This window comes from Vombatus ursinus, unplaced genomic scaffold (assembly GCF_900497805.2).
Source record: "Vombatus ursinus unplaced genomic scaffold, bare-nosed wombat genome assembly UNPS02014797.1, whole genome shotgun sequence".
In the NCBI taxonomy this organism is placed as follows: Eukaryota; Metazoa; Chordata; class Mammalia; order Diprotodontia; family Vombatidae; genus Vombatus; species Vombatus ursinus.
Window position 1 is genome coordinate 2,537,325 of NW_020954575.1, and position 13,546 is coordinate 2,550,870.

Genomic DNA, 13,546 nt, shown 5'->3' on the forward strand with positions numbered 1-13,546 from the left:
CCTTCCTTCCTTCCTTCCTTCCTTCCTTCCTTCCTTCCTTCCTTCCTTCCCTCCTTTCCTTCCCCCTCCCTATCCCCCACCTCTTGCAAAAACAACAACAATGAAGATTCACTTTGGCTAGTAAAACCCAGATCTGTTAGCCCTAGACTTTAGTGTTTTTTTGCCTTTGTCTCAATGTGTTATTTGCATATTCTTGCCATCACAGTAGAACATTCTCTACGCATATTCTTTAGCCAATTTTGACAAATACCAGTACAAGAGAGAGAAGTCTTTATGTTAAGTACTCTTTATATGGATTGGGGCAGTGTGATATTGTAGGCAATATAGACATCCAACTCTAGGCACAATGCTTTACTTCTCTGAGAGTTTCCTCCTCTACAAAATATAGTCTTTGGCCTAGCTCAGGGGTTCTTAATGTGGGGTCTGTGAACTTCCTTTTTAAATATGTTGATAACTGTATTTCTTTATAATTATCTTCCTTTACAATCCTAGGTATTACTAAAAAGAAATTCTTTTTTTATTATTTTATTTTGATTTATCAACAATCACTTCCATAAGATTTTGAGTTTTAAATTTTTCTCCCTCTTCTTCCCCTCTTCCCTCCCTAAGATGCGCGCAATTTGATATAGGCTATACTTATACATTCCTGTTAAGCATATTTTCACATTAGTCATGTGTAAGGAAGAATTAGAACCAATAGGAGGAACCACAAAAAAGAGGAAACAAAACAAAACAGAAGGAAAAAAATAGCAAATAGTTTACTTCGATCTGCATTCAAACTCCTTAGTTCTTTGGACGTGGATAGCATTTTCCATCATGAGACCTTTGGAGACATCTTAGATCCTTGCATTGCTGATGAGGGCTAAGTCTATCAATGTTAGTCCTCGCACAACATAGCTGTTAGTGTGTACAACGTTCTCCTGGTTGTGCTTACTTCACTCAGCATCAGACCACACAAGTCTTTCCAGGTTTTTCTGAAGTCTGCTTGCTCATCATTTCTTATAGGACAATAGTATTCCATTACATTCATATACCACAACTTGTTCAGCCATTTCCCAGTTGATGGGCATCTCCTCAGTTTCCAATTCTTTGCCACCACAGAAAGAGCTGCTATAAATATTTTTGTACATGTGGGTCCTTTTCCCATTTTTATGATCTCTTTGGGATACAGCCCTAGAAGTGCTATTGCTGGGTCAAAGGGTATGCACATTTTTATAGCCCTTTGGGCATAGTTCCAAATTGCTCTCCAAAATGGTTGGATCATTTCACAACTCTAGCAACAATGCAATTCCAATTTTCCCACATCATCTCCAACATTTATCATTTTCCTGTTTTGTCATGTTGGCCAATCTGATAGGTGTGATGTGGTACCTCAGAGTTGTTTTGATTTGCATTTCTCTAATAGTGATTTAGAGCATTTTTTCATATGACTTTGGATGGTTTTAATTTCTTCATCTGAGAACTGCCTGTTCATATCCTTTGACCATTTATCGATTGGGGAATGACTTGTATTCTTATAAATTTAACTTAATTCTCTATATATTTTAGAAATGAGGCCCTTATTAGAGACACTGGTTGTAAAAAATCTTTTCCAATTTTCTCCTTCCCTCCTAATCTTGGTTGCATTGTCTTTGTGCAAAAACTTTTCAATTTAGTGTAATCAAAATTATCCATTTTGCATTTCATAATGTTCTCTATCTCCTGTTTGATCATAAATTCTTCTGTTCTCCATAAAACTTACAGGTAAACTATTCCTTGCTCTCCCAATTTGCTTATAATATCAGTTTTTATATGTAAATAATGAACCCATTTTGACTTAATTTTGGTATATGGTGTGAGATTTTGGTCTATACCTAGTTTCTGTCATACTCTTTTCCAGTTTTTCCAGTTTTCCCAGCAGTTTTTGTCAAATAATCAGTTCTTATCCCAGAATCTGGGGTATTTGGGTTTATCAAATAGTAGATTACTATAGTCATTGACTACTGTGTCTTCCATACTTAACCTATTCCACTGATTCACCACTCTATTTCTTAGCCAGTACCAAGTAGTTTTGATGATTGCTGCTTTATAATACAATTAAAATCTGGAATGGGTAGGCCACCTTCCCCTGCATTTCTTTTCATTAGTTCTCTTGATATTCTGGACCTTTTGTTATTGCAAATGAATATTGTTATTATTTTTTTTAGCTCTATAAAATAATTTTTTGATAGTTTGATTGGTATGGCACTGAATAAGTAAATTAGCTTAGGTAGAATAGTCATTTTTATTATATTAGAATAAAAAGCAATTCTTAATGAAATAAAAATTACATCTTTATTTCAATATAATTGATTTTCTTTATAATTCTATAATTTTATTTTACATATTTAAAGACATTATTCTGGGAAGGGGTCTATAAGCTTCCCCAGACTGACAGAGAGGTTCAGGACATGAAAAAGGTTAATTATCCCTGGCACAGATGATCTCTAAGGTGTCTTCCAGCTCTAATTTTCTATGAATCTGTAAGTCTAGTAAATAGGTTCTACTCAAGTTTAGCCACGACCTGCCAAGTTGCTTTGGATAATTTATTTGAATTCTCCTTGCTCTAGCACCACTGCATGATATAGTAGAGAAAGCAATGGACTAAGTAGGACTAGGAACCTCAGTTATCTTAATCCTGCTCTATCACTAATTGTTCATATATTATTAATCACATAACATCACAATCCCTCTAGCCCTCAGTTTCTTTATTTGTAAAACGAGAGAGCTAAGTAATCTCCAGTCTCCCTTCTAATTCAAACATTTTATGATTTATAATAATAGTGCCATGTAGCTGTCCTTGGTGGGCAGTGTGATATAATGGATAGAGAGCTTGTTTCAGAGCCAGGAAGACCTGGATTCCAGTCTTGCCTCTGACACTTACTGGCTGTCACTTACCTGACTTAAGACAAGCCATTTAACCTGCCTTGACAAAAGTATTTGCCTCATTGGTTATCAGTCAGAAAGCATTTATTAAGCACTTCTTATGTTCCAGGCATGTTACTTAGCCCTGGCAATACAAATACCATCAAGCAAGTCTCTGTCTTTAAAGTACACAAATTATTTTTTTAAAGTAAGTTTTAACTCTTGTCTTTTGTTTTTATTTTTTATAATATCATAGCTTTCCTCAGTATTTGTCCTCTTGTCCTCCCAGAAAGTCATTTCATGTAACAGAATTTTTTTAAAGACAAAAAAAAAAAAACTACGAAGAAGAGATAAAAATCAGTACAAGGGAACAATACATTTATAAGTCTAAAAACATGTGCAGCATACAACACTTACAAAGATCTCACACATCTGCAATGGGATGGATTAGGAGCATCCTCTCTTCTTTCACATGTTTCTTCTTTTTAATTTTGCAACATCAACTTTTGATTCTGTTAGTGTGTGTGTGTGTGTGTATGTGTTCTTTACACTTGCATTGTTGTAGTCATTGTGTATGATGTTTTCTTGGCTGTGCTTACTGCACTGTGCATCTGTTCATGTAGATTTTTCCGTACTTCTCTGTATTCATCACATTCATCATTTCTTATAGCACAGTAATATCCCATTGCATTCATGTACTGTACTTTATTTAGCCATTCTCAAATCGATGAGTATCTACTTTGTTTCCAATTCTCAGCTATTATGAAAAGTGCTGATATATATGCATACATACATACATATGTACACACATATACACATACACATTTATGTGTGTATGTATGTATAGATGAGCACTTTCTTATCAATGGCTCCCAGTAATGGAATCTATGGGTAAAAGGGTATAAACATTTTGTGCTTAATTTCAATTTGCTTTCCAAAGTGGTTGTACCAATTTACAGCTCAGCTTACAATGTACCAGTGTGCCTTGCATTCTAATAGGGTAATACACACATACATATGGGAATGAAGTCAAAGAAAGAGTATTTAGGAGAAATAAGTGAGAGTAGTAAATGGAGTAAATAGAGTAATAAGGAGATTGATTAAGATACCCTTGTCAAGAGGAGTGGGTTAGGTTTGATTATTTTTCTCAGACTTAGAGGTTGAAAATAGGGCATGGGGCCATGGCATAGAGTTCACTAGGAAATGTTGTATTGGGCCTGAAAAATGGAAAAGAGATAGTGAAGTCCTTTATAATCAAATCCCATGGTCCCAGCATTCCTTTGGTTTCAGACCTAGGTGGAGGCTGGAGAGAGGTGGCATTGCATGGTTTTCACTAGGCTATATCAGTGCGGTTATAAATCTGATCCAGAAAATAATTCCAGAGCTTTGTAATTTATAGTACATTTTCACATGATTCAACAATTCAGTAAATGTGCAGTAAGCCCCTAATATATGCAAGGCACTGAGCATACAAAGACAAAACTTTCCCTGCCTTCAAGAAGCTTACATATTTCCGAAGAGATTAAAATGTCTCTACAGAAAAGGTAAATACAAGGTTTATTTCATGGAGAGGGCTTCATATGAGCTGAGACTTGAAGGAAGATAAGCTTTATTTTGTGACTCTGATTCGTAGAGAAAAAAACAAAGAGAGATGACACATTTCAAGCATGGGATGCCTTGGTAAAGACAGGGTAGCAGGAGATGGGATGTTAAGTTTCAGGCAACAACTGTTTCTCCTTTTTGTAGTATATGAAGAGAGATAAAAGAAGTCTACATTTTGTATGCTATTTTATAGTTTATATAGATTATCTCACTTATTCTCATAGTGCTCCTGTGAGCCTGGGAGTATAGGCATTATCAAATATTGTCAGAATGTGCCATGGTATAGCAGAAAGAGTTTTAAACTTAGAGTTAAAAGGTTTGAGTTTAGATACTATTTCTGTACTTACTAGCCGTGTCTTGGTGATGAATTTGTAAAATTGTAAAATTCCTGCTTTGTAAAATATGAACAGTACTTCTTACACTACCTGACAGGGCTCACATAGAAGGTGTTAGACTGCAAAGTGCTGTTAATAATATACATGGTGTAGTGGAGAGAGTATTGGACTTGTAGTCATAAGACCAGGGTTCAAATCCCACTTTACACACTTAATAGCTATACACTACCTTGATAGCTTCCCCATTTCTTTCTTTTTTTTTTTTTTTTGGTGAGGCAAGTGGGGTTAAGTGACTTGCCCAAGTCACACAGCTAGTGAGTATCATGTGTCTGAGGCTGGATATGAACTTAGGTCCTCCTGACTCCAGGGCCAGTACTCTATCCACTATGCCACCTAGCTGCCCCTAGCTTCCCCATTTCTAAACTACAGAAAATATTTATGCTCCCTATCTGGTAGTGCTGCTGTGAGCAAAACACTGTATAAATGGGAATTAGAATTATCCATATTTCAGAGGAAGAGGAACTGAAGGTATCAGAAGGAAATTGATTTGCCAGGAATCTGACTTGACTATAGGTAGAAAAAGCACTTTCTTCATGTTCCATCTCCAATTGCTGTTGTGCTAGCCAGAAAGGAGAGATGCATATTAACCATCCTTTTAGTCAGTATGACTTAATGGTTTTATGATTATATGGTAGCATGTTTCATGTGACCCTCCAATATTCTGAAGCACAGATTCTAATAATTGCCGGCTCTGCTTTAACCTCCATACCTCAGTCAGAGAAGGGCAGAAATCTCAATTTAGCCCACTTCTGGATCAAGTTGAGTGTGGTACAAGATGTAGTTGACCTGCCATCCCCAAACCTATGTAACAATCATAAGTAGAAATAAAATGAAAATTGTCACATATTTCAGGGAAAAATCCAGTCAACATAGAACCTCAGTGAGATGTATTATCAATAAATCATTTGGCCTTCACATTTCTTAATTTATTTTACATTTGTGATTTTGTAGACAAGAGAAATACAGTTTTCAGTATGAATAGCCATTTGAACCCTTCCGATGTTTCTTTCTCATTTATAATAAGAATAGTTGCCTCATACAATTAGGGTTTGTGAAATGAGAAGAATTTTATCTCTCTACTTGGAGGAAGGTTGGATCCTTCCCTGTAAGACATTCAATCCCTGCATTATGGACCAGGAGCAGAAAAATAGAGTAGAATCCAGAATTTTAAAAACAAACAAAAACCACAAGTACCTTTACATTTTTAGTGATCAAGGAACACAGAAATGTATCCATTGTACCAGGCTGCAATGCCAACACACTCTCTCGCTATATATAGATTCATAGATTTAGTGTGAAAAGGAATATCAGAGAGCTTTTATTCTAACTCTTTCAATTTACTAATGAGGAAATTGAAACTTCGAGATGCTCACTTTTTCTCAGAGATCTCAGAGACTTCCAAGAATACTTGCTCAAAATCTCATCTTTAGTTAGTGGCCAAGCTTATATTCAAAACGAAGCCACTGACGCCAGAGCCATCACCCTTTCCACTGCCCTTTTGCTGAAGGATGGTACATTAAATTCCCTTACTTCTCAGCCTCAGCCGGAGTTCCCTTTTATCACCTGACTTCTCTCTTGCCTTTCCCGTGATGATTCAGTTGGCTTTGAATTTGTGCTTTTTAACTCAGCGGGACCCTCATTCCTGCTTGCAGAACAGAATGGTGTTTTTAGGAGTCAGATAGTCCCATGGTCCTATCGTGTGTCTGCCACTGGTGCGACCCTGGGCAAGTCACTTTACTCCCCCAAGCCTTAGTTTCCTGATTGGTTTTCCATTAATCTTCCTTAGAAACACTTCACCAGGTTACTGGAGACCTTTCCCTCTTGGTTACCAATGTGCTGCCTAAGCTATTTGATCTCGTCCATAGTAAGCAGTACATAGATGTAAATTGTACTGAATTGAATTGCTAGGAGATTTGGCCCATCTCTTTTTCTAGTAATCCATGTCCTTAATAACGTTAAGTGTCTAATATGTGAGCTGTCCTTCTCTCACAATTTTCTCTCTAGAATATATCAAAAAGAGGCCAAGATACCGACGAGAACTTTGGGTCGTCATCTACCCACATCATCTATGATGATAAACCCTGGGCATCTTTTTTTCCTTTATCTGAGTTAATAACGTGATGAGCATTCTGAGATCCTTGTGAGATTCATAGAACAAAAAATGCTGTTACAGCTTCACAGTTTCTTGAATATTAACTGTAATCTTTTTTTTTTTTTTTTTTGGTGAGGCAATTGGGGTTAAGTGACTTGCCCAGGTCACACAGCTAGTAAGTGTCAAGTGTCTGGTCTGACGCCGGATTTGAACTCAGGTCCTCCTGACTCCAGGCCCAGTGCTCTATCCACTGTGCCATCTAGCTGCCCCTGTAATCATTTATTAATGAAATAAAAGCCACCTTGGAAAATGCTACCTTGGAGCAGGCCATTTCTAATCTCTGCTGCTGCTAAAAACTTCTTTTAGTAAGGACAAATGATGATTATGTAGCACTTGATTTTGGCCCAAATAATTTATTTAAATACTAGATTGCTTAATAGGTATGTAACATGATTATAATATCACTTTAATCTAAATTAATTTGCATATTGTATTTTTATTGATTTTTTATTTTTATGTCATCTGTGTTTTCCAACATATCCATTTCTTATCTTGTTCCCAGACAGCAACCTCTTAAAAAAAATTCAGCTGAACTAATCATTTAGTCAGTCAACAATCCTTCTAAAAGTGCTTACTATTGGATAATAGTCCTATGAGTCAGGCTCTTTCCTAAGTTACAGGGATAGTAGAAAGGCAAAGAAAAAGTTCTTGCCCTCAAGGAGCTTACATTCTAATGGAGGAGATCAAATGAAAGCAACTATATACATATAAGGCAAAGCACTAGCAGTTGGGGTTAATTAACCAACATATTTGAAAAGGAGTACTGTGTTCCTTACCTAAAGCCCTCCTCCTCTGCAATCTTATACGTCTTTTCATGTTTGCATTAATTTGGCTTTTTCTTTTAGAGGAGGGGTTCTTAACCTTTTTGTGTGAGTCATAAACCCCTTCAGCAGTCTAATGCTACCTATGTACCTATTTTCAGAATAATTTTAAATAATTTTTTACACTTTAAAATACATAAAATAAAGTAATAGAATTATAACAAAACTAATAATATTGAAATAAAGATGTAATTTTTTTCACATCTGATTTCATAGATATCCTGAAATCTATCCTCTGACCAAACCTCAACTTAAAGGAGCCCTGTTTAGAGGACCCGCTTTTGGTGAATTTGGAAAACAGAACCACTCATTTTCCTGTTAATTACCATATGATGATTTTTTGAAAGGCAAAGTTTAAAAAAAAACACCCAAGTGAATTTTCTACCCATAGCTAAAGATTAGGGAACTGTAGATTATCCTGCTTTCTATTATTTGTCCCCTATTCTTTCTCTCTCTCTCTCTCTCTCTCTCTCTCTCTCTCTCTCTCTCTCTCTCTCTCTCTCTCTTTCTCTTTCTCTCTCTCCATCCTCTATCTTCTCTCTTCTTTCTCTCTCCCTCGCCCTTCACCTCACACACACAAATACGACTGCAGAATAAGAACTCTTTGATGATGATAACACCTTAGTGCCCATTCCAGGACTATCAAACTTAATTTATTTAAGGTACTATCGATATTGTTAATTAGAAACAAGATTACAGTGTTGTAGAATTAGAAAGGACCTAGTTGATTATAAGTAGATGTTATTACATCCCTTCTTTTATTGTCATTTTACTGAAGCAATTTTCTACGGTTTTCTGTGCATAGTTTGTAGAATTCTATATAACCATTCAGCACCAGAGAGAACATTTTGTGTTTTCAAGATTCTTTTTATTTTTGGAGAACTTCTTTTACTATATAATAGTCTGCATTTCATGCTCTGTAGTCTTGGCAATAATTAGTTTCTCATATTCCCCCTAAACTCCCTTTTTAGAGAAGTTCTGGGTCCTGCCAGGTTTCTACCTTTGGAGATGAGCTCAGTGTTTCTCTTTTGACCAAAAATTTTTTTTTCCAGTAGAAAGTGTAGATTGAACCAAACCCACAGTCAACTTATAAGTTTCAAAGTTGTTTTTTTAATAGCGTTATTGTCTTGAATACCTCAAAATGATTATTCTAGATATTGAAGACAAATCACTTATATTCAAACCACTCTTTTGTGATGTGAAGCAGGAACATTTCATTCTGCCTTTTCTTTCTCATGGTTAGATCTTTTCATGTTCATAGCTATCAGGTATTATAAAGGAAAATGGCTCCAGTCTCAGACTCATTTATGTATTAATATTCCTTGGTAAAATAAGGTATATATCAAGTATGTTTGAAAAAATTGAAGAATTAAAGTTTCAGATTACAATCTTATTCTGTTTATTCTTTCCTAACATCTTGATTTCTAAAACCTTTATCTTTTCATTTTACTTTTAAAATTCCCATCATGGTCAGGTCTACAAAGGCACTGTTAATTTGTTTTTATAACTTTCACTTTGCTAACTTATTTATTATGAAATGTGATGTCCGTACCAAAGTCACTTGGTGATATAGCTGGATGATAGGCTCAGATTGTATTCTGGGAGTCTGTTTTCAATACTGTGAATGAATGTAAAAGACTTTCTCCACTGTCACCTTTTCATCTATGAATTCTCACTTGTTGGATTTGTAGTTGATTCTTGTATATTAAGGAAGAAGTACTTAACCTAGCCCTTCTAGCAAAAGAATCCACAGATAACCCACCTGTAGACTTATGAAATCCATGAATAGAGCTTCTGGTCAGCTGACAATTCCACCCTGGGGAAATACAGTCCATTGAACTCATGACAGACTTGGTTTACGTGAAGAGTTATATTAACAAAACTGTGATTTCCAAGAATTGCCTGGAATCCAAGAAGCTGGGCATGACTAAAACGGTCAAATTGAGACAAAAGCCTTAACATAAACCTCCAAGGGGCAAAGCATGTGCTTTAACATATTTAACATCTGCCCTCTCATTTCTGGAAATGCATATCCCTAAAAGGAGTTGCAGTATAACATTTAGATGGGACAAGGACCATCTGTCTCACTTTAAATCATACAGGAGGCCAGTAGTTTTACAAATGGCAAAAGACAGATGTATTTACACCTTTGTGGTCAGTACCTCCAAGCAGTGCTCTAAGGAAACAGGTCTGGCTTTGGTAGCAGCTGCACCAAGACAGTATACGGGAAAGGCAGAAGAAGGTGCTCGACATCACCTGACTCTAACAGCCACTGTACACTGAATGATTTTGCTTTCTCTGGTACTGGCCATTTGGAGAAACCTAGATCTGCTCTTCTAGTCACTAATGCGAATGATTCCCCTAACCTATGAATGGTAAGAATAGGATTAAGAAGTACTGATCTGTATTTTAATCTTTTATTTTTTCATCTTCCTATGAAATAAATCTGCAGTAGAGAATTATTAAGGAGAAATTCACAGGTGCTTGCCTTAAACATGTGTATAAAACAACTGTTAAGGAAGCAGTGGATTAATTATTTTGGCTAATTTTTTAGAAGAAAGAGAATTTTTATCATATTACCTTCATCAAGATTCCCACTCTTATCTCAGAGAATCTAAACACCCTGGAATCTTACTCCCCTCCCGCCCAATATCCAGAGAGCTCTTGGCTTTAGAAGACTATCAGTAACAGCCTCATAGGAACTGAAATATGCTAAAATTGGGAGAATTTTTATATTTCCTTTATCAAGATATAATGTTTATGATATTACCTCCACTGAGATGCAAAATATGCAAAAATTGGGAGATAGAAGACATTTCTGTAACTCTACACAGTGTATTATAGTCGATAGAGAGATGACCTTAGTCAAGAAGATCTGAGTTTGAGTCCCATCTCTGCCACTTACTGGCTTTGGACCCTGGACACTTTTGCCTCCAAATATTCTAGGCAATTCTAAAATACTCAGTTGCAGAAATTGTGTTTATTGAAGGAGTTCCTTCATCTTCATTCACTGTGTCAGTGAAATGATGGGTCAAGAGCTTATTCCTATCACATTCCTTATTGCTTTTGCATTGTTAGACCAGACATGAAAAGTTTTCCTTTTCTCTTCATTCATGAATTGAGTTTCACTTGAATACAACAAATAGTACTTTATTTGCTTCACAGAGAAAATGAGGTGTCAGCCTTGGCTTGGAGGATGTAAGTGGGGAGCCCATTAAGAACCTTGGTCTTTTCCCTTCTACCTCTCCACAGGTCTTTAATTACAATTATCTTTGCCATATTCTTAGGCTATTTAAGTTACACTTCTCACTTATCTATCAATCCTGCTGAAGATGATGGAAATAATGAAATATAGCCAAGTACTGAGGAACATTTCCTGTTCTAAAAAAGCAAGGATAACTGATGTTATTTGGAGGTGAGACTTAGACCTTTGTAGAAGACACATTAACAGTTCCAGGCCTGTAGGTCTACCTTTGCTTACTTGGAAGTTTTATCTTGGCCTGAGGCCAAAATCTTAGAATCAGTATAATGATAGTATAGTGGTTAGATTTCTGAAATGATCTGTCTTGCATAATAGAAGAAAATAGCATCTTTCCCCCACTTCCCTATTCCCTTGCCACCATCCCAAGAAACTCTTACAGGTTTTGGTAGCTGAGTTTTGAATGTTTTGAGTCAACATGTCAAATCATAGTCAATATATTCATTTTATTAGAATGTCTGCATATTAGCATGTTTGAATGTATAGCATACACCAGGGTTTGACTTTCCAACTTCTTTACACTAAACTAGTATAATGTACATTAAGCCTTATCATAATATATTACAGCCTGCTGCCATCTTTGGGACCCCCTTGGATGAAATCCATTATATACTGTACTACATGTCAGCAGGCATAACTTTCTACTGCAAAAGTTAGGTACAATCTTTTTATGTTATACTAGTCTGCTTTACATGAATATCTGGTATATTACTCAATTCCAATTATAATACTGTACTATATGAGATTTTCAAAACTTCTGGTATTGTTCTGGCTGCTGCCAAAAGCATCTGTGTTTTTCTTCCTGTCTATATTTGAGACATGCAGTGATGTTCTTCAGTTAGTGGCCTTCACATAGAGAATTCTGGGTTCTTATACTAGGCCGTCAGTGAAACTTAGTTTTAGCCCAATCTTAATCCTTGATCAAACCCTCTGGGCTTGCTTTTTACTATGTATAAGACATTTTATCTTATTAGCCCTCTTTTTAATACCATCAAGTGCTTTTTTTTGGTGTTTTTAAAAAATTGGTTTGTATTTTATTTTTTCTCCACTTAATAGTATTTTATTTTTTTCCAATTACATGCAAAAATAGTTTTCAGCATTCACTTTTACGAGATTTTGAGTTTCAAATTTTTTCCCCCTCCCTCCCCTCTCCCCAGGATGGCATGCAATCTGATATAGGCTATACCTGTACCATCATATTAAACATATTTCCACATTAGTCTTGTTGTGAAAGAAGAAATCAGAACAAAGGAGAAAAACCACGAGAAAGAAAAAATTTAAAAAGTGAAAATAGTATGCTTTGATCTGCATTCAGACTCCATAGTTCTTTTTCTAAATGCGGACAGCATTTTCCATCATGAGTCCCCTTGGAATTGTCTTAGATCATTGCATTGCTGAGAAGAGCTAAGTCTATTAGAGTTGGTCATCATACCATATTGCTGTTACTATGTACAATGTGCTCCTGGTTCTGCTCACTTCACTCAGCATCAGTTCATATAAGTCTTAACAGGTTTTTCTGAAGTCCACCTGCTCATCATTTCTTATAGAACAATGATATTCCATTACATTCATATACCACAACTTGTTCAGCCATTCCCCAATTGATGGACATCACCTCAATTTCCAATTCTTTGGTACCACAGAAAAAACTGCTATAAATATTTTTGTACATGTGGGTCCTTTTCCCTTTTTATGATCTCTTTGGGATACATACCTAGTATGGTATTGCTGCATAAAAGGGCATGCACAGTTTAAAACCCTTTGGGCATAGTTCTAAATCAGTAAGTGCTTTTTGAAGGAGCTTCCAGCACCCCTGATTCCTAGGCAGAATATATGGGCAAAAGGTTATATTAACTGGACATAAGGAAAGCTATGTCCTGAAGTATGAGAGGAAAGACTTTTGAAATAGTCATGGAAAGAGTTAGGACTTTCAATTTGTCTGCCTTCATATATTATCAGTGAATTTCAGATACTGTGTTGCCTTTAAATTAGAACAAGATAGATACGCTCAAATTGGGAGGCAATCACTGACAAAGCAATCATAGGAAAAGAAATTAAATGTTTTCTTCTTTGGAAGTAGCATTTTTTCCTTAATTTTATCAATGAGCCTTTGCATTTGTCACCACCACCCTCATAAAACTACTTTTTGGGCACCTCATCATTGCCATTGGTTTCAGTGATCTCTTGCCACTGCAGTGAGCCACGGGACTTCTAGTAGAAATAGAACCAATCTGCTTTTCCCTCCTGAAAACTTTTACAAGTCAGACATTTCTTTGTTTGAAATTCAGTTCACCTCTACTTGCTCCCTTTTTCTTTTCTTTTTTCTTTTCTTTTCCTCCTTCCCTCCTTTCTTTTTTCTTTCTTTTCCTTCCTTCCTTCCTTCCTTTCTTCCTTCCTTCCTTCCTTCCTTCCTTCCTTCCTTCCTTCCTTCCTT

The 13,546-nt window shown here is 36.1% G+C and overlaps 1 protein-coding gene across 9 annotated transcripts in view; it reads left to right on the forward strand.

Moving 5' to 3' along the window:
- The window catches only part of BCAS3 (BCAS3, microtubule associated cell migration factor), a 781,854-nt gene that overhangs the window by 326,439 nt on the left and 441,869 nt on the right, over positions 1-13,546 (forward strand). The gene's annotated exons all lie outside the window — the stretch shown is intronic.